Genomic DNA, 20,920 nt, shown 5'->3' with positions numbered 1-20,920 from the left:
AGGGTTGGCTAGTTGGCAGCAGATGGAAAACAGAGCAGACTCTGAGGGAAAATAGAGATGCCACAAGAAAAAAGGTCATGTGAACCATGAAGGAGACGAGAAGACCAGCAGGGGCCCGAGAGGGCTGCAATTCCCAGTAAGTGTCCTGTTCCAACTTGAGGCTACTTATATTCTTAAAGTAAACAACCTTTTCTGGAAGCAGCTTATGTGTGTCATTTTCAGTTCCTTAAGACACAGAAAAGACTGCTAAGATGCAGACTCTAAACAACTTTTCAAAGAAGATATAAAATGAACATTAAGGCCTGAAACAGGAGCGGGCTGTGAGGTTCTCCTCTTCCCTACATGGAAAGCAGACAGTCCACTCCTCACCACGCAAAGCAATCGACAGCTGTGCCTTCCAATCCCTTGTGTTAAGGGCCAACTTAAAAGCAATAAGAAACACAAACGATCAGGGCTGGAAGACACCTCCCACAGTATCAGACTGCTTGCCAGAGGAGAGCTGGTCCCAAGTTGCCCAGTGGACGTATATGAGGACGTGGAGCTGACCATTGTGTAACTCTGCTTCAGGAAAAGTTTCCTGCTCAGCTGGACAGCCCTGGGGAGCAAACCAAGGCCAAAAGTTGATGACAATCATGAAGAGATACTAATGATCATAGTCTTTTGGACTCCTGTGTGTCCAGGGTTTCACGTAAAAAGAAAAAGGCAAAAACAATAGTCTCACACTGGGAGAGCCCCAAATCATGGGATTCTCCAGACATTCCCCACGAATCAGCAAATGAGTCAGTCTGCCTTATTGTGACTTATCCACGCCCAAGAGGATACGGACACAGCATAAGGCTTAGGAATGAATTTTTAATTGGATAAAGGAGAATAATACTCAAAAGAAATCATAGGTATGGTATAAAGAAGATTGTTGAAGACTAGAGAGAGGACATGCTGCTACAGAATTTATAAAAGCTCATCCGAGGAGGACAAAGTACAAATTCAGATCAAGCCAAGTTCATTACAATGGAGTAAGCTTACCTAAGACGAATTTTAGTGACTGGATAATGAATCAAACCCTGGCTGATGGTTGATGCAGGAGGCAGACAGAAAACAAAGACTGTGGGAGAGAGGCTGCCACCCACCCCTGCCACCTGTTCCTCTTCCCAGCTGTTAAGAGACTATGGGTAATGGGCAGCCCTCTGTATGTGACTTGGAATATAACAACAATAGAAAAGTCATCAAAATGAGATTATTGACAGCAATGGAGATGGCTGGTGCTGGAGATGACTGATCCCAAGCAGCAATGATTATAAGCAAAGGAGAGATGAAAATAAGACTTGAGTCAAAAGAACACACACGCACTCATTCTTTTACATCCACATGAACGCAGTCAGGTGAGATGGGAACCCCTATGATGCCTAAAGAGATTCCACCCCAGTACATGAGGTTTGTGAGAATGAAACATATATGGAGCCAACTAAGGTTCTGCTTAATTTCTGTACTAGTGTGACATTTCTGCAAAACTCAGCAGCTTAAAACAATCATGTGGTATCATTCATCCATCCCCCTGCCAGTTGGGAGAGTGCTGATGTAAGCTAAGCTCACTTGGGTGGCCCCACAGTTGGAATGGCTCTGCTCCCCACGTCCCTCATCTTCCTGGTACCAGTGGACTAGCAGGACACGATCTCTTCAAAACACAGTAGAGGTGTGGAAAGGAAAGTGGGAAAGCATGAGGCCCCTTGAAGCCTAGGATGGGACTGGCACACTTTCATTTCCACCCACTGGCCAGTGAAAATCATGTGGGCAAGCTGAGAGTCAAGAGGGAAGGAAATACTGTCCACCATGATGAATGAGGGATGCGGAGAAGGACGAAGTGCTTGCTGGGGCCTATAATGAAACCGGCCACAACTGATATCGCCAGAACTCCAGGTCTGAAGGACAGGAGCTGGACTAAAACCAAAAACTGGAGAGTTTATTATTCTATACACTTTTCAAATATGTGTCATTTTACTAACTGGAATCTCTTAAACAGAAAGGTTTTAAAAATCTTTAAGAAAGACTGTTATAACACTTCACTCCATTAGTCTACAGCAAAGAGACCTGCCTTCATCCACCAAGATGAACGACTCTGCAAATGTTTGCCACTTTCCTCCCTCAGTGGACTCATGAACAAAGCACCTAGGACAGCAGAGTGGACTGTGCATGGTCTTCATAACAACAAAAGGCTCCTCTCAAAAGCCAACTTGGCTACAGTGACTACAAGTTCCTGATTTTCCCGCCCAGGCCTGGAATAAGACACCACACTTCAGAAGGACAAGTCCTCATGGTAGGTCAAAGTTTTCAGGCCACGGGGGGGGGGGGGGGGGGGAGAAGCACTTAGAGGTTCCTACTGAGCTCTGTCCATCACGTGGGATTCCACACAATGTTGCCTCTGGCCAAGAAATTCATCTTAAAGCTAAAGAAACACAGCTGCAGGGGTAAACATGGGTTTCACTGGCTTTACTGTCCATCTTCAGAAAAAGGTAACTCCATCAAAATCAATAACAAAACAACCAGCACAACTAAGACTCGGTTCAACTAATTACAGGCTAAGTTATTTGGACTAATTCTCCTAATGAAAGCAAAACAAAATCTGGCCAAAACATAAAATCACTCATCTGCTCTTCCTCTTGGTTTTTATAAACCTTCTGGAAACGTGTGAGCCAGGAAGGATCCCAACCAGGACAGGATTCAGCATCCTAAGTCCGTGGCCTCAATACCATTGAATTGTACCCGAACTTTCTTTTTATATATTAATAATCCTATAGGATAAGTACTGGTATTAGCCCCATCTTACAGATGGAGAAACTGAGGATTAAGTAAAGTATTAGAGAGTCATAGTTTGTTCATAGTACAGCTGAGCAGCAAGTTCAGTTCTGTCTTAGTCCAAAGTCTGTGCTCTTCACCACTAGAAAATTGAATCGTAAGTTCTTCATTTCTGAGACCTCAAGCAGATGAACTACTACCCCTCTGAAAATCCAAGCAAATAACCTGCTTCAATGACTTATTCTACACTGATGTGTAAGAAATTGTAAATCATTTCTATAACGCATGCTGAAAATTCTAGCACAATTCATAAAATACAGTCAGATCAATTTCCCACTGTTCTCAACTCAATACATCTTCATTTTACAGCTGTTTATTTACAGCATGCTTATTGCAGACTCACTTGATGAACCCTTGTTTTGATTTAAACAGAAAATAAAGAGGCTTCTGCTGATAAAGAGTAAAATGTGTTACAGCTGGACTGTCAAGTTTAAATATGGTGGGTGGAGAAAGGAGATGAAAATTTCCCTAACCTTTTGCAAACATGTACTGTAACTCAATTTGAACACAGAAATAGTACTCATGGAGTTCGGGTTCAACACAAAATAAATAAGCAACAAGCATCCTAGGAGAGGGAGGATCAGTGGGCTTGTGTCAGAACTTGGGGTCTGGCTCGACCTGTTATTATTGGACTGGACAGGACTTCACCTCCCTGAAGTTCAGATTTTCCGTCTGGAGAATGCCACAGAAATCCTCAGTCCTACCAACTGCAAGGTAAATCTATTATAAGACTCAAAGAAAATGTTGCAAATGAAAAAGTTGGGTTTTTTTTTTTAACTTTTTTATTGAGTTACAGTCATTTTACAATGAAAAAGTTTTGAAGAGTACACATAGTGAAAACACTAATGGATTACCTGGTGGTAACCTCAGAGAGAATTAGATGCTGGGGCAGCAGAGTCTAGAAGTCTCTCCCAGCAGATAAAGCCCCTCCTACCTGCATAGCCCATGCTCTGGGTTCTTCTGTTCTTGCAAAAATAAGGGGAGAAATGGGAGCGAATTGCTTTTGATTATGTTTACCTTCTGGAGACCCCTGGAGTCAGGATTTAGAAAGCTGTTCTCATAGGGGGAGTCTATTTCTTCCTGAGCGTTATCTACAAGTTTTTCACCCAGAGAGCTGTTACCTCCAGTCCTGCTGGATTTCGGACATCTAGCCTCCAGAACTGAGAGAGAATAATGCTTTTAAATCACCAAGTTTGTGGTAATCTGCTACAATAGTCTTAGAAACTGGTACAGCTTTGTTTAAAACACGGCGACCACATGAAACCACCAAGGGAGTGAATATAGATAGAGAAGAGGTTGCAGGACTGAGCCTAAGCGCCCTACAACTGTGAAAGGCTGGAGGGAAGGAGGACTTAGGAAAGGACAGGGATGCCGGAAGAAACCAGGAAGGGCGGTTGTAGGAGTGTGTGAAGGAGGAGGGTTGGCTGACGTGTCCCTCGCTGCTGATTGGTCAAATAGGATGAGGAAGGAGAGCTGATTGGTGGACTTGGCAACCTGGAGCCATGGGAGACCTCGACCAGAAAGATTCAGTGAAGCAACCTGATTAGGAAGATTTAAGACAGACTTGGAGAGTGGTTATCAGAGACTGCAAGTACCTCGACAGCTCTCCCAAGGTTTTGATACAAAAGGAAGCAGAAAAACGGGGTGACCGCTAGGTAGGAAATAAGGTCAGAACAAGGCTTTTCAGCCGAGAGGAGCTCCACCAGCATGTTTATACTCTGATGAGAATGATCAGAACAGCACCAGGAAATGTATCACTTAAGAGAGAGGGAAAATTGCTGTAATAATGCAGGGGAAAAAAAATTGTTAATTTTTTATACCTCAAACTGCCAAGATAACAACACTTCAGTGAATTTCCTTAAAGTGCTTTCTATGCCTTTTTTACGTGGTTGAGATTATAGCTCAGGAATGTATATATAGATACTTAAGAATAGTCAGTAATATACACAGATCCAAATTGAGTATTATTTGAACAAGAGTTTGGTGCCTATAAATATCTGCTATTTGAATAGTTTTAAAAATGACTCAGCCTATGTAATACAATATGCCAAAAACTGTTAAAATTCCTTGGCAACTAAATGACCATTGTGGAATTCTCTGCAGTTCTGCTTTTGTGAGAGCAAAAAGGCTTTTTGTTTAACAATCCTCCTCACAGTATGTCCTGCTGTATTATTAGTTGATGCATTCTTAGCAAGCACTGGAAACTGAAAAGCACAGTAATTCCTTTTTTTTTTTTTTTTAACATAGTTATCAAATATGTCAAGAAGTCAATCTGAACAGTGGGTTGACAAAGAGGCACATTGGGAAACACGTTTCCTTATATAGAAAAAGAAGTCTCCCTCAAAGCTAAGAAGAAAGCAAGGAATCTCAAGTCTCACCCGTGACCTCCTGAGTCAGTACAACAGCAAGTAACACAACGGGTTCCTGGTTTAACATTCCAATTTTCAATTCAAACGTATACAAAATAAAAAATAGATAAAAAACAAATTTCTTCTGTCTAGCACAGAGAAATATATTCTGTATCTTGTAGTAACCTATAATGAAAAAGAATATGAAAATGAATATATGTTTGTCTATGTATGACTGAAACATTATGCTGTACACCAGAAATTGACACATTGGTAACTGAGTATACTTCAATTTAAAAAAATACATGAAATAGGTAAAGGGAATTAAGAGGTATTCTAGCTACAAAATAAATAAAACATGGGGATGTAACATACAGCATAAGGAATATAGTCAATAATATGGTAATAACTTTGTATGGGGACAGATGGTTACTAGAATTATTGTGGTGATCATTTCATAATGTATGCAAATGTCAAATCACTGAGTAGTATAATTGAAACGAAAATAATATTGTACATCAATTATATTTCAACAAAAAAAGAATATGACATCCACATTCTTGAGTTCTTCATTTATATTTTGAAAGCTTGCATACCTGATAGTGTATTTCTCATGCCTTTCCTATGAGAGACAACTTCTCCATGCATAAAACTATTTGATCACACAGTTTTCCTGTAGATTTCTCCCCACTGTCTATAGTCTTTAGATTTGCAGAAAAGTAATACTTTTCTATTGGAATCTTGGGTAATTTTTTTCCTCCATCTACGCAGTTCAAAATTTTAATCAGGATTTCTCTAGGTATGTATTTCTCTTCAGTTATTTAATCTGAAATAGAGTGAGAACATTTAAGAAAATAATCTTTATTGTCTCTCCTATATGGAAGCTATGTTCCAGTTATTCTGATTTACTCCTATAATTTTTATGTTGGATGTCTCTATTTGTGATTTTCTATGTCATTATTTCCTCAACTTGGTCTTTTTCTTTAAAGGCTTCTAAATTTTATTTTCTACAGTGCCTATTTGAATTTTAAGTGTGGTATTATAGATTTAGTTCGTTAAAATTTTCTTTTCTCTTTTATATCTACTTTCATATTATCCTGCTTTTTCTTAAACTCTGCCTTTTTTTCCTGATAATTACTGTCTTTGTTACATAACAATGAATTCCTCCAGTGTCCTTTTGAAGAGAGGATGTTAGAGGATTTTCTAACATCTTTTTCTGATTCTTAAAATAAGGGATTTTTAAGTATTTTTTCTTCCTTGGGGATCAATTATTTTAAATATATTCTTTTTTCTCTATTTCTCTATTTTTTAAGTGGTAGATTAGACTTCATTAAAATTTAAAACTTCTGCTCATCATTCTTCCAACAAGAATGTATCCATTTATAATGGTATATTATATAGTCTTTAGTAATTATGAGGAACATAGAAATATTTAACTTGGAGAAAAGTATTCAGTCATTGTTGGATGAGGAAAAGAAGTTCCTGAAGAGATAGAATGAGCCTGTCTTTGCTATAAGTATAGACATACATTTCAATCATTTATTCAAAAAATATTATTTAACACCTCCTATCTGCCAAAGTCAGCTGTAAATGAGACAAACCTCCGGCTCTCATGGTAAGTACACTCTACTGGGGGAGAGTGATCAAAGGAAACAAATAATGTAATCATTTTAAATCATTAAAAATTGAGATGATTCATCTGAAAGAAATAAAGTGATTGGATCCAAAGAACAGAGGCCAGCTCACATAGGGTAAATTGGATGACCTTGCCATGACCTCACTTCCAGAAAGATGGCTCCAGTGAGCTTGGAAGGATGACAGTGAACCACCTTGTGTCCTAGGGAAGGCTCTGCACATGGATCAAACAGCAAGTGCAAAGGCCAGAAGGTAGGGAAGGACTCAGTGTGTTTGAAAAGTAAGTAAATAAATGGGGCCATGTGCCTACCTGGAGCATGTTTACAGGGAAGGACAGGAACAGGAGATGTAAATGGTATCCCAGTGCAACCAGACTGGGCAGGGCCCGAAAGACATTGCTGGGGAATTTATAAGAGTTTATTCTAATAGCTTAGAAATAAGAATTTTTTTTTCAGTTTTTTAAGTTTTGTTTTTTGTTTTTTGTTTTTTGTTTTTTTAGTGTTTAGGAGCAGTAATTAGGTCTATTTATTTGTTTATTTAATGCAGGTACGGGGATTGAATCCAGGACCTTGTGCATGTTAAGCATGAGCTCTACTGCTGAGCTCAACCCTCCCCCAGAAATGAGAAGTTTTGACAAAAAATGAGTGTACTTCATTTTTAAATTAATACTGCACTTATCAAAGTTACAGGTCATACACTTAGTGCTACTTTAAGCTTTAAAAAAAATGTATTGTTCAATTTCAAAGACTAGCAAATTGTAATAATCACTTAAGGGGTCTTGTTTGATCTCACAAGCTCAATTTGTTGCCTGGAAACACCTTACACTGTATTTACAAATGTAGTATCTGATTTTCTTGAATTTTGCAATTGTCTGACAACTTTTCCTAAGTACTCAAGTAGTTAGTGAAAATGCACTGAAATACAATGATTCTTCAACTCTCTTAAATGTCCCAATAACATGTATAAGCTTGGTGTGATTTCACATTAATCACAAACCTAAAATAACCATTCATTATCATATTTTAACTGAAACCACATGGTTAAGCTATTGACACTTTAATATGTCAAATATTCTTAAATATTACAGACACTTAGTCTAACAAACGGACTAACTACTATGAGTTTTTATTTTCTTCATATCTGTACTGAATCCTAAACCTCCCTGGAGTTGAAGGGGCTTATCTGCTAAGGGAAAAACTGTGTCATCTCAAACAATCTTTAGCCAGGTTTATTGAGATATAATTGACAAATAAAACTGTACATATTCAAGGTATATGTGATGATTTGGTGTACACTGTGGAATGACCACCACAGTCAAGTCAATAAACACATCCATCATTTCACATAGTTTGCTTCTTTGTATGTGTGGTGAGAATCTTAAGATCTTCCCTCTCAGCAAATATCAAGTATATGATACAATATTGTATCACCATGCTGAACATTAGACTCCCCAGAACTTACTCGTCTTAAAACTGGAAGTTGGTACGCTTTTGAACAACATCCCCCCGTCTCCCCCAGCCCCTCGTAGCTACCATTCCAGTGTCCGTTTCTATGAGTTTGACTTTTTTTTTTTAAGATTCTGTATCTGAATGAGATCATACATTATTTGCCTTTCTCTGTCTGGCTTATTTCACTTAGCATAATGTCCTCCAGGTTCATCCATGTTGTTGCAAATGGTATTCAGCCATAAAAAAGAAGAAATCCTGCCACCACAAACAATTTTGAGCTTGCTTTCCCAGGGGACTATTTAAGATTTCTTGGCATACTGAGAATGCTTAATAACCAGACCAAGTCTTGGGTGTTACCATATCCAAAGCTGCAGACTTCCAAGGAAATTCTTCTTCCCACTCTTACTGCCAAGCCAAGTCCTGTTCTGTCGTCCTTTTTATGACTGGAAACTGAGTCACAGTTATTACCGAATTTGCACGTCAGTTCAATCTATTACCCCCATCCAACTGGCTTCTCCACTTAATTGCGTTTAACAAGTCTATATACTGCTTCAGTCTGCCCTCTGTTCTTGTCCTATTCTCCCTCTCTTTTAGAACCACAATTTTTACAGACATTAAAGTAACATCAGGTTGAATTTTAGAATTCCCTGGTGGCTTGGTCTGATAAGAACAGCCAGCAGTCATTAAACCATTTTGAACAGGGGTGTGATGTGAACAGCTTTATATTTTCAAAGCTGGCAACTCTGGGCAGGATGAGTTAGAAAGATGCAGAGTGGATTCCGAGAGACCAGTTTGAGGCTCTTGAAGTCTTGCGGGCAAGAGACTGCTTTGTGATTCAAGCTGGGGGTTGTATCTCCTTCTATACCCTGGCCCCAAGAATGGCCCTTTGCCTTGGGAAACACTACATTCTTCCACTCAGGGTCAAGCTGTGGAGGGAGGCACAAGGAAATTAGAAGGGAAGCAGACCCCATCTGGCCAACCACACCAATCCAGTGATCCTGTCTCAGTCATATCACCCTCCTGTCCAAGGGACACTGAACCCAAGAGTGACAGGAATTCGGCAAAGAAAGAGGCCAGGAAGACAAGAAACCATCATGGCAGGGAGAGACATGAATCGGATCCGATTGTAGGGTTGTGACTGTCACACACTGGAATCTAAGGAGAATTGGCCCTGGAAATATTTACATGCACACACTCTTCCCCAAGCTCTGCATTAGGTGATGGGAGAGAGGGAATTAACAGTATCTGCAAATTCTTTTGCACATCTATATTTACTTTATCATTTTATTCAAATCTTTGAGAGAAAAGAGATCTATTAATTTTTTTTCTTTCTTTATTTTTTATTGAAGTATAGTCAGTTTACAATGTTGTGTCAATTTCTGGTGTCCAGCATAATAGTTCAGTTATACATATATATACATATATTTTTCTTCATATTCTTTTTCGTTATAGGTTACTATAAGATATTGAATACAGTTCCCTGTGCTACACAGAAGAAACTTGTTGTTTAGCTGTTTTATATATAGTAGTTAGTATCTGCAAATCTCAAACTCCCAATTTATCCCTTCCCCCCACAATAACCATAAGTTTGTTTTCTATGTCTGTGAGTCTGTTTCTGTTTTGTAAATACGTTCATTTGTCTTTTTTTAGATTCTACTTATAAATGATATCATTTTTTTTCTTTCTGGTTTATTTCACTTAGAATGATGGTTTCCAGGTCCATCCATATTGCTGCAAATGGCATTATTTTACTCTTTTTATGGCTGAGTAGTATCCCATTGTATAAATATACCATAATTTCTTTATCCAGTCATCTGTTGATGGACATTTAGGTTGTTTCCATGTCTTGGCTATTGTAAACAGCACTGCTATGAACATTGGGGTGCATGTATCTTTTTGAATTAAAGTTCCTTCTGGATATATGCCCAGGAGTGGTATTGCTGGATCATACACTAAGTCTACTTTTAGTCTTTTGAGGAACCTCCATGCTGTTTTCCACAACAGCTGCACCAAACTACATTCCCACCAACATGCAGGAGGGTTCCCTTGTCTCCACACCATCTCCAGCATTTATCATTTGTGGGCCTTTTAATGATGACCATTCTGCTGTGAAGTCTGCTGTGAAGACTCTTTGTAGTTTTGATTTGCATTAAGAGACTTATTATTAATCACATTTTTATATGAAGACATTGAGGCTTAGAAATGCTCAGTAGCCCAAGGTAGCATCCAAGTGTGTGTTCACACACACACACACACACACACACACACAAAGTACACACACACCAGAGTTAGGACTAGATTCTGAAAGCATTTTTTCCTTCAGGCATCTACTTGTATGGTTTAGGATTTTCAATCAGGCAATTTCTCCTCAAAGCCACTCTAATGCACATTTCTATCAATCTGATTTTTTATATGACATTGCAAAAATAGTATTAAATGTTTACTAGTGCTGGGCACTGTATGTGGAGAAAATAAAGCCTGTGAGATTTCTCTTTTGTTCATTATTTTGTCCCCTGTGCCTAGCACTGAGCCTGGCATATTCAGCACTCAGTAAATATTCAGTCAGATGTTGGTTGCGAGCTATGTCCCACTTTTTCCCAGATGGTAGCATTTGGGGGGCAATAGTGTATTTAAAATACGAGGAGATTCTGGGGCTCAGTTCCTGCACCATGATTGCCAGACTGACAGCCCCTAAGCCCTCTGCTCTGGTTCAGAGAAGTTTCCTACATGGTTCTCAGAAGCCCCTCACTCCGAGTCCTGACTCTGAAAGGTAGATGCTGGTCTTGCTGCTTCTCAGGACTCCCCTGATCCCCTGACAGTCTGTTAGCCTTCCCTCCAGTGGAAATAAATGAAGACCACCCACATGAGAACAAGCAAGGCTATCGACTCAGAGCTTGCTCTATAGCATGGGAGTCATTCGCCACCACTTCTGTTTTGGCAGAGACTCAACGGCAGGCAGAGGAGTGGGAAGACTTCATAGTGGGAAACAGGGACGGCCCTGCTTGGAGGCTGTTGGCCTGGGGAAACTGGAGGGGAGCTAAGGCAAAGCAGGACACCCTGTGGGGTTGGTCAGGGGTGCACATTTGGCTTTCTTTGGTTAATTCCAAGTTGGAAGCTGGGACAAAAATTCAGAGGGCTGTCAGTTATTAATCAAGTCCTGGCCATTTGGGGTTGATCACTACAGGAGTTATTGTTTGGCTTCCTCAAGTGGTGCCACTATCTCTAGATAGTGGTCTGACTTCCTACAAGTCTGACATAGATAGCACGCTGGCTTCCTGGGCTGTTTACCCTGGGGTGCTTTCCCGAGTCAGTTGGATCAGAGTTCTGTTTTTATGTGTATTTATAACATGGCCACGGGCCATTTGTATATTCAGTCTCTGGTACATCTCTTCTGAATTCTTCTCTCAGGCCAAAATCACAGCTGTCTCTTATCCGTTTTTTTAATGAGGCTTAAAATAGTATAATTCTTTCACGTGACTTGCTTCCTACTATAACCTTTTTCTTCCTTGGAAACTGATCAAAAAAAAGAGGACTGAGAAATAACTGAAATTCAAGAACTCATATTTGTCCCACCCTTGTGATCCCTTCCACTACCTCCAGAAAAAGTTGGGGTACCTATACTTTCTCTCTTTCCAAGGCAATGTTCTCCCCATTGGCTACTCTACCTGAGGCAGACACGAGGATGTGCTGAACAGACGGCCCTTCAAAGAAGGACTTGCTCTCATTTTCAGGGAGTACAGTGAGCAGACAGCCTCCACTGTCGGCTCCTTTGGGTTCTGCCTAGCTGCTCAGAGCCTCCACACCCCAGGTTCCACCTGTTTTTGGTCAACCAAGGCCCAGCAACTGAGCAAGGCAGGGGTATGAAGACATCACCATTTTGACCTGATAAGGACAACACTGATGGGAGTTCTCCCCTCAGGGGGCCTGCAAGGTTGAGCAAGATTTCTCAGGTTTATAGCACTGTTTCACTCTTTCCTCCTTCCCTTTCATTTCATAGCTGCTGATTCCTAATAAAATCTTGCACCCCAAACTCCTTGTCGGCTACCACTTCTGGAGAACCCAATCTGAGACTTAACCTCAGAGCCTGTCTGCTATTGGCCCCAGGGTCTTAGTCCTACAGATGACAGACTGGTCAACATAAATATGAATACACTCTTGTTTCACAGCTTCACCTCTCACTTCCTTAACTCAAGTCTGAACACACAGGCACACATACACATACATATGCATACACACACACAAACACACACCAGTCTAACCATTGTGATCAGCCTATTCTTTGATTAATTGTGCATGTAGGCAAGACCTAAGATGGAGATGAGCAAGTGACAGCTCTGTCACTTGGTCACTGATATGCAGGGATGGCTTTAATACCCAAGGAAGAGTCCATCCATTCCTTCTCTATGGAAGTGATGGGGCAGCTGGGTGCTCTCACAGCTCCCTGGGGCCTCTTAACCTGAGGTGTGAGTGTAGCATGGAACCCAAGGTGGTCTGTTCAGCAATAAAAGAATAGAAAAGTGAAAGAAGAGAGAAGTCCATAGAAAGAAGAAGAAGATTGGATTTAGCAAAGTTATTGTTACTTAGAGTCATTCCTGATTTACAGTTGAACCCCCAGGCTTAGAGTCGCAGCCCATACATGAATTTAGCATGAATCCTTTGAGCCCCGAGCTGGTTTGGGAGCTAGCTGTCTGGCCTTCAGCTGGTGCATGGACAGAACCGTCGCTGGCTCCAGACAGCTACTGGATTAAAGAGAAAACTTTTTCATTGGTGCTAAATTAAATATGATCCAAATCCTCACATGACTAATATTTTGTACTTTTTTCTCATCAAAACATGATTTATTGAGTAAAGGAAATGGACATTGGGAGCAAATAGCAAAGTGAACGAGCATGAGCGAGCAGAAGGAGGGAAATGGACTGCTTTCGCCCCCGTTTGCAAGTGAATCGCCCCCTATAGAATTATCACCAGCGATGAGAAAACACATCCATCAAGCAGACAGTGCTGGAGAGTCTGTGAACAAAAGCCAAGGAACCAGCCACAGCCTCCTGCTTTCCAATGTGAAATCACTCCAGAATTCAGACAGCAAAGACGCAAGTCCCCAGTTGTTCATATTACCTTCAAATGAAACCTCATTACTATGAGTCATTATGTTCCAGTAGCTTTATCTCTAGTGCTTTTAAGCTGCGAGGCTGTGAATATTTCATCTGACGTGAACAGTCCTGGGACAACTCGGGGACGTGGGGGTTAGAGGCATTATAGAACCACAAAAGGCAACAACCTAAATTCACATGAAGAACATCAGATCAAATTAGATCAAGATGGCAGACTGAGCAGAGACAGCTTCCTCCCCTATCCCAGATTTCCCAGAAATATGGGAAACTGGGAAAATGTGTGTGTGCGCATGTGTGTGTACAAGAGAATAATTGCTTACCACAGCTTGTATAATAATTGCTTGTATATAGAAAAAATACATATCAGGACACCAGAAATGTGGCTAATTCCCAAAAGATGGAAGGCAAGTGAGGCTGGTTTAATGGAGTAACAGGAGCCCAAAATTCAACCCAGAACAGGGCAGCTATGAAAAATCAAAGCAGATCTGGGTGTGCTCTAAGCATGGAGGTGGTGGTGACAGGGAGCTGGGAAGCCATCATGGTTACAGAATCACATTTGGAGCGTATAGAGCAGCCTGGTGGGGCCATCCTGCCTTCACTGTCTCTTTACTTCACACCTCCAATTCAGTGCCAAGGAAGTATTTTCTCCTGAACTGTAGCAGTTAGTTTGAATGCTCAAGTTGGTACTGTTGGCACTAGGAGAGTAACTTCTGACAAACAGAAGAAACAGGAAGCCCCCATGCCCGAAAGACAGAGTAATCAAGTGCTCCACCAGGGAGCTCGTCTTCTTTCCTCCTCCAGAATCACTGGAGGCAGGCTGCAACCAACAGAAACACAGTTACACATGTGTCAATGGGGAATCTCAAGCTTTTAAATGAGCGCATGAGCAAAACAAAGAAAATATTTAAAGAAAAATAATACTCTGACAGAAAGGAACAAAAGGAAGCAAATAGAAAAGCATGCACAGTAGAACCAAAAAGAGGGGACTTTAAATGAAATATAATTAATAACCTCAGAGATATACAAAAGGCTATCTCATCTATGAAATAAAAATGAGTTATTTTTGACAAATAACCAACTAGATATCTTGGAAGTAAAAGAACATGATTATCAAAATAGCCCAATATCCAAAGAGGCACCCCTGAGGAATAAATTACTAAATTGAAGGATTGAGCTGAAAAGTTCTCTCAGAATTTGGTACAGGAGGACAAAAAGAAAAGAAGGCATGAAATAAGAACCTAAAATATGAAGGTTGCTTGCAAGAGTTCAAAAAACCCATTGAATTAGAAAAATTTAGTGCAATGTAAATCAAAATTCCAACAGACCTTTTATTGAATTTGAAAAGTTAATTATAAAGTAGAAGACAAAAATGTTGAATAAAAAAGAACAAAAAAAATTTTTTTAAGAACAATAAGAGGGATTTCACCTACAAATATCAAAACAAGCTATAAAGTTCCACCAGCTAATATAATATGGTGACTGTGTGTTGGTCTTGGTAAGTGAAAAAACATAGATAATATAAAAAAACAGAAAGTCTACATTAAGATACATTTCATATGAAGAGATAATGTGATAAATCAGAGATCTGAACTCTTCTTTTTTTGAGAAAATGCTTCTGACTTGATAGTGGGTCTTGTTACAGACTGAAGACCTCACCTTGGTACATAAGGTGATCGTGGATCCAGAACTTCCCATCATGAACCAAGTGTTGTCTGACCTAATAGTCATAAGTTTGGGTGTGCAGGGATCTATCATCAAATGGAAATGATGTTATCATAGCTTTGTAAGATGTCAACTGGACTAGGCTGAGCACACTTCCCAGAATTCCCTTTCGTGTATGTTTCTGGTTACAGAGGGTCACAAGGGAGATTCTTGAGACATTTCGAGGGCTGAAAGGAAGGTGCAGCTGTTTGTAATGCACGTCGAGTTGTTGCTCATCTGTTGACTCACCTCGTTACATGAAGCAGCATCTGGCGCTGCAAACACTCCATCTTATTCTACATCTTCCTTTAGTTTCTCTGAGTCCTGGGCCAGGTATGTGTGTGTTTTACTTCCATGATAAAGGGTCATCAAAGTCAGAGGTTTCAGTTTGTCTTCACGAGGTCTCAGCTCACGCTCACAAGGTTTCAGTCTACTTGAGATCTTCCCTTCCTGACTACGAGCTCTGTGCGTCTGCAGGGACAACAGCCTTAGGGAGACTGCTTAACCAGCTCCACGTGGCATGAGCACCATAAACTTCTACGGGTTCTTTTCTGGCTGCGTCCTGGTTGATAAGGGTGTATAAAAGACTGAGCTCAAGCAAATCCAGAAGGTAGAAATAAGATGTTTCTGGATTATGAACAGGTGCCCCTCAGACTCCTTTGACACCAACTCCAGTCCAATAATGGTGAAATTTTGGTGTGGGAATTCAGTGAACTCGTAATATACATAAACCCTTATAATAATCAAAGCACAGCAAATGTTCAGCAAATGTTCATCATTGGTATTTCCATTGTTGTCGCTGTTTTGTCTTTCCTGACAGATTGCCACAAAAAGTGGGGACCCTGTTCACCTCTGAGTCATAGTACCTGGTGCCTTGTAGACAAGCAACAAGCATTTGTTGGATGAATAGATAAATGAATGGATGAAGTGTGGAAGCTGGGACTGGAATCCAAGTCTTCTGCCTTTTCTTGTATTGTTTTCCCTCCTTGTAATTGTGCTTCTCAAACTGAGAGGAGTTTACCCCCAGGAGTGCATGTTAATATGCTCAGTTACTCCAAGCCCCAATACAGAGTTTACCTTCCTTGAGCATCCATTTTTTTCCAAAGATAAGCAATTTAAAGTGTTATCTTTACATTGGGAAGTAAAATGCAATATTCACCCAAATATTTTAAGCAACATGAGAGTAGAAGTAAAATGTCCTGCTGTGGCTGTGCCTCACCCCACCCCGACTCCCATCCCCATCCCCCTGCTCCGGTGCATCCCTTCACCGACAGACAGGGCAGCCGTACACAGCCGGGGATGGCACTGGCCACCAAAGTACTCTCAGTGCCATTATTTGCAATAATGATCTACACAACATAATTATCTCTAATTATGGGTAGCATCTTAGATCTTATTTTAATTAGATTTTGGTCCATATGTTAATGAGGATCATTTGGACTTTAAACAAAATTTGATATTACATTTTCTTTACTATTTGTGATTCTAAGTTTTTTTTAAAGATGGTTTAAAAAGAAAGGATAAGCTGTTAAACAAATTGTTTTTGTTTATTGCTTAACATTAATTTAGGCAGCCTGATAATAAATAGTAAGCCCATTAGTGGTGGCAAAACATGTTTGGCATCCTCCATTTCCCTATGTGGTCACTGAATTGGCTACTGGAGGAGATGCGTAAAGGATGGAAGAAAAGTGTCTAAGGAAGCGAGGGTTCTCGGCAGAAGCTCTGCTGGCATTTGGGATGGATACTTTGCGGGGGTGGGGGGAGCTGTCCTGTGCATCGCAGGATGTTTAGCAGCCTCCCTGGCCTCTACCCACTAAATGCCAGCAGGACCTCCTCCCCCTGATTGTGACGACCAAAAGTGTCTCCAGACAATGGCCAAATGTCCCCGGGGGGGATAAAACCACTGTAGTAGAGACAATAGAACAAGATGACAGGAGTCACGGGAGCTAATGTCTTTTTTATGTCGATACACATTCTATCTGGACACTTCTGTGGTTTCAAGAAGAAAGTTAATTCAGCTGCAGAGCGATTGCCCACAATAAAGCACAGCCCAGCCTTAGTGTTGCAAGAGTTGTTTCTAACCGAGCCAAAGAAAAGGTACAGGAAGTCTGCTTTTTCTGGTGCCTCTCACTAATCTTGGATGTGGATCTAAATTCCATTCCTTTTGAAAGAGGTCACTTGGAAGAACAGCTTACATTTTTTTTTCCCCACATGCTAGAAATTGTAGTAGATAAGGCCTTTTTCACACTCTTCAAAATGCCACACACAGCAGCCTATCCTGCAGTCTTCTCTGAGTTAAGAATCGTTTTCTTGGCTTTTACAACATTGGCCGGAAGTGCTGATCTGCTGGGTGTCTTGTATCAGGTGACACCTGAACCTACTCCTTAGAGAGACCAGGGCTGACCTAAGGGTCACTCACCTGCACTTCAGGGGCTGACCTCTTTGCATAAAGAGCCCGTGAACTCATGTCAATGGTTTGTTAATTCAATTCCAACTGAATCTATTGTTGAAAACATCTATGACCCAAAAGTCAAGAAGTAAAATTAAAATCCAGTTATGAGGACGGCTGCCAAAGAAACTCTGCTCCATCAAAATTACTTTCACCTAGAAGATCTGCTTTTTTTTTTTTCATTGCCAAGAACATGTGGCATGGTCCACCTGTAGTTTCCTTTACATTCTGCTTCTATTTTCAGCTTTTACTTCAAACTTGAGGAATCCAACCTTTCCTTGGGGAACAGAAGGAATCTGCTTAATGAATATGAAGGAAGAAACAGAGGGATAACGTTTGGCAGGAGAAGTGTCAGAGCCTCGTCCACTAAACGGACACTCCCCTGTGTCTCATTCAACAGGATTTTTCCCACAAAAAATGTTTTGTACCTAGTAATCTAGAAAATAAAGCAACAACACATGTATTAGATATATTTTTCAAGAAGATCCTGTTTTGTTTTGTTTTTAAAAAAAAGCCACTGAGCTCGTTCCACTGAATTCATCTGAAGATTACTCTGGTTCTATGCCTGTTTTTAAAAAATAAAACTCATGTTTACCTTTTCTCTTTCTGTAACATGGTCCAATGTTGGGAAGCTGACGTTGTCAATTTTTCTATTTTACAAAAAAGGAAACTTTTATAAAGACTCGATCAGGGGCATCACTCTAACTCTAGTTCAGTTCTCCAAACTCCTTCTCCCACAGTTATCCTCATGTGATTCATACAATCTCTCCATCACTCTGAATGTTATGCTAACACCATTATTAACCATTGCATGTGCTTTCTGAATGGCTCTATTTTCCAAATGAAGAGCATACATTGGAAATAAAAATTCAAGGATTATTCTTTGACAAAGATAACAAACGTCCATCATTGTAAATCTTTATCTGAAAGAAATATGTAAAATTTAAAAATTTTATATTCAAATTACCTTGTCTGCTATCCAATGAGTTAAATAAATACATGACTGTTCAGGTAAAATGTGCAACGACAAGGGGGAATCGTGGTGAAATATCGATTTGATTTTTCCATGAAAACCTTACAAAACCTACTTAAGGAAAATTGGTCTTCAGTGGGAGATTATTTGAGAGCTTAGGACAAAAGTAGGTTAAAACGATCTTAATGTATAAGCCATCAGATAGGTCTGGCTTTTGTAAGAGAATTTATTGGTGCATCAGGAAACTAGAGGCATAAATGTGTGCATGGAATCAGCAGTGAACTGAATAGCAGAAATCTACAGCAAGGCTCAAGGGGGAGTGGAATTCTTTCTGAGCAAGAATGTGGGCTATTTGAGTCATTCTGACACGAGGCAAATAGTAGACACAGATCTAACTGCTTTATCCCTTTAACTCCAACGTACAGGTCTGTGTATGAGTCTACTCATAAAGGAAAACTCTCCAATTGTCACATCGTCTTTCAAGTGAGTGGAAGAAAAGATGCTTTGATTTTTTTAAATTATTTTTATTGCTCTCTTCAGAGGTTGGGAACTCAGAGCAGAGCCACAAATACTCAACACGCTTGAAATCTCAGGCGTTAGATATAATAAGACATTAAACACAAAGCACTGGCCTCAAAAATGAGAAAGTGTCTGGGTCACCACATCATTTGTCTTGACCTCAATGTTGCCAAGAGATGGCAACGTTGGCACAAAACCCAGAAATCATGTCCCTCTCATGCCCTCCGTTCCCAAAGTCTTGACTCAAGAATGATGAGTAAGAAGATGCTGAACTAAACAGTGAAAAAAAAAAAAAAAAAAAGCCTTTCAAAAGGCCTGGTCAACTAAGGTCAAGGGAGAAGTTAGGGAAACAAGACATGATATTTTTGAAAATCTACAGGTATGTCTCAGAAAATAAAAATCAAATGACTCAGTGATACAGTTTAAAAAATATACTCAAAACCTCTGTTAAAGAACAAAGCGGAATGCCAGTAAAAAGAGAATGTCAAAATGGCTGATGAATGTGTTTCATTTCCCACTTGCTTTACAGAATGCACTAGGGGTGCCAGTGCCTTTGAAAGTCTAGCGTCTCCTGGCCAGAATCCCCATGCCCAAAGGAGCATGACATTAAATAGAGAATTAAAAACACCGTGAAAGATGGAGAGAGACCACGGAAGAAAGGAAGAGGTTTATATTTTAGTACTTTAGTGGCACTTTTTCCTGCTTTTTGAAAAGGAGGTTCTGCATTTTTATTTCACACCAAGCCCAGCAGATAACGTAGCCAGGCTTGCCTAGAACATTCGAAAGCAAAGCTCCCCCACAGACAGTGATCCGTGTTCAAGGGATTTCAGGGAGATGAAGGGTCCACGCACAAAGCTGGAAGGGACCCAACAGGAGATTCACTGGTCTCCCAGAGACTGAATCTTGAAACATATTAATGAAGACAAAATTCTGACTATGTATTCATATAATGCATATGATGCATGTAATGCATAAAACAAACTGCCAAGCCCCAGATAAAGTCCTGGTCGTATTTTCTGAGGCATCCCTCCGAAAGGCTAACGCAGATATCTACCCTAGACTCTTGAGTCTCGCAAACTAATACATTCTCTTTGCTGCTTAAACAAATCTGAGTCGAGCTCCTGCAACTTTGAATTGAAAGAGTCCTGAACTGTACAGAGCTCTGAGGTTGGTGGCGGCTGGGAAGGGTGACTCCCAGCCTCACGCCTCTCGCCTCACCCCTCACCATGCCGGAGTTCTCGTAAGTTTCAAGAATGGGGCTTGGTAGAGGGGATGCCCAATACATCAGATCAGGCTGGGACCCTGGATTCCCGTCTCACATTGATTGAAGGTTATACTCAAAGGAAAATTTAAGTTAATGTAAAGTTTGTTCCAAAATCCACCACGAATAATAAAAATAGACAAGACAGGAGGCCAGCTTTGATAGGAAGGTAATCCTACACAACTGGTTCACTGGAAATTAAAAGGAAAAAGGAGTTTCTAAGCAGTCCTTTCAGTAATAACATTTACGGGAAGAGGCGCTCCACTCGTGAGGAAGGGTGCACTCTGAATTTTATAAATGATTCACAATTTATAGTAGTAGTTTCAAGGCAATCTTGGATGGAACAGGAAAGAGTAAATTGCTCAGTCCAGAAAACAAAAATTATGACTGCTTTGCCTGCGAGATGGCTGGAGGGCTTTGCCGTTTGGGTTATGGACTCTGCTTTGGGATTTGGACTGTATACTGACACATCGTTGCTGAAAATAATTCCAAAGGCAAAAGTCTATTCTTATTTGGGTCCAGAGTACCTTTTTTTTTTTTTTTTTGATAGCAAAACTCACTATTGCAAAGAATCTGTGACGTGCTTTTTTACATCGTGATCTCCTTTGTTAATGCTAATGTATAT

This window comes from Camelus bactrianus, chromosome 3 (assembly GCF_048773025.1).
Source record: "Camelus bactrianus isolate YW-2024 breed Bactrian camel chromosome 3, ASM4877302v1, whole genome shotgun sequence".
Taxonomy (NCBI): domain Eukaryota; kingdom Metazoa; phylum Chordata; class Mammalia; order Artiodactyla; family Camelidae; genus Camelus; species Camelus bactrianus.
This window is presented reverse-complemented; position numbering follows the sequence as displayed.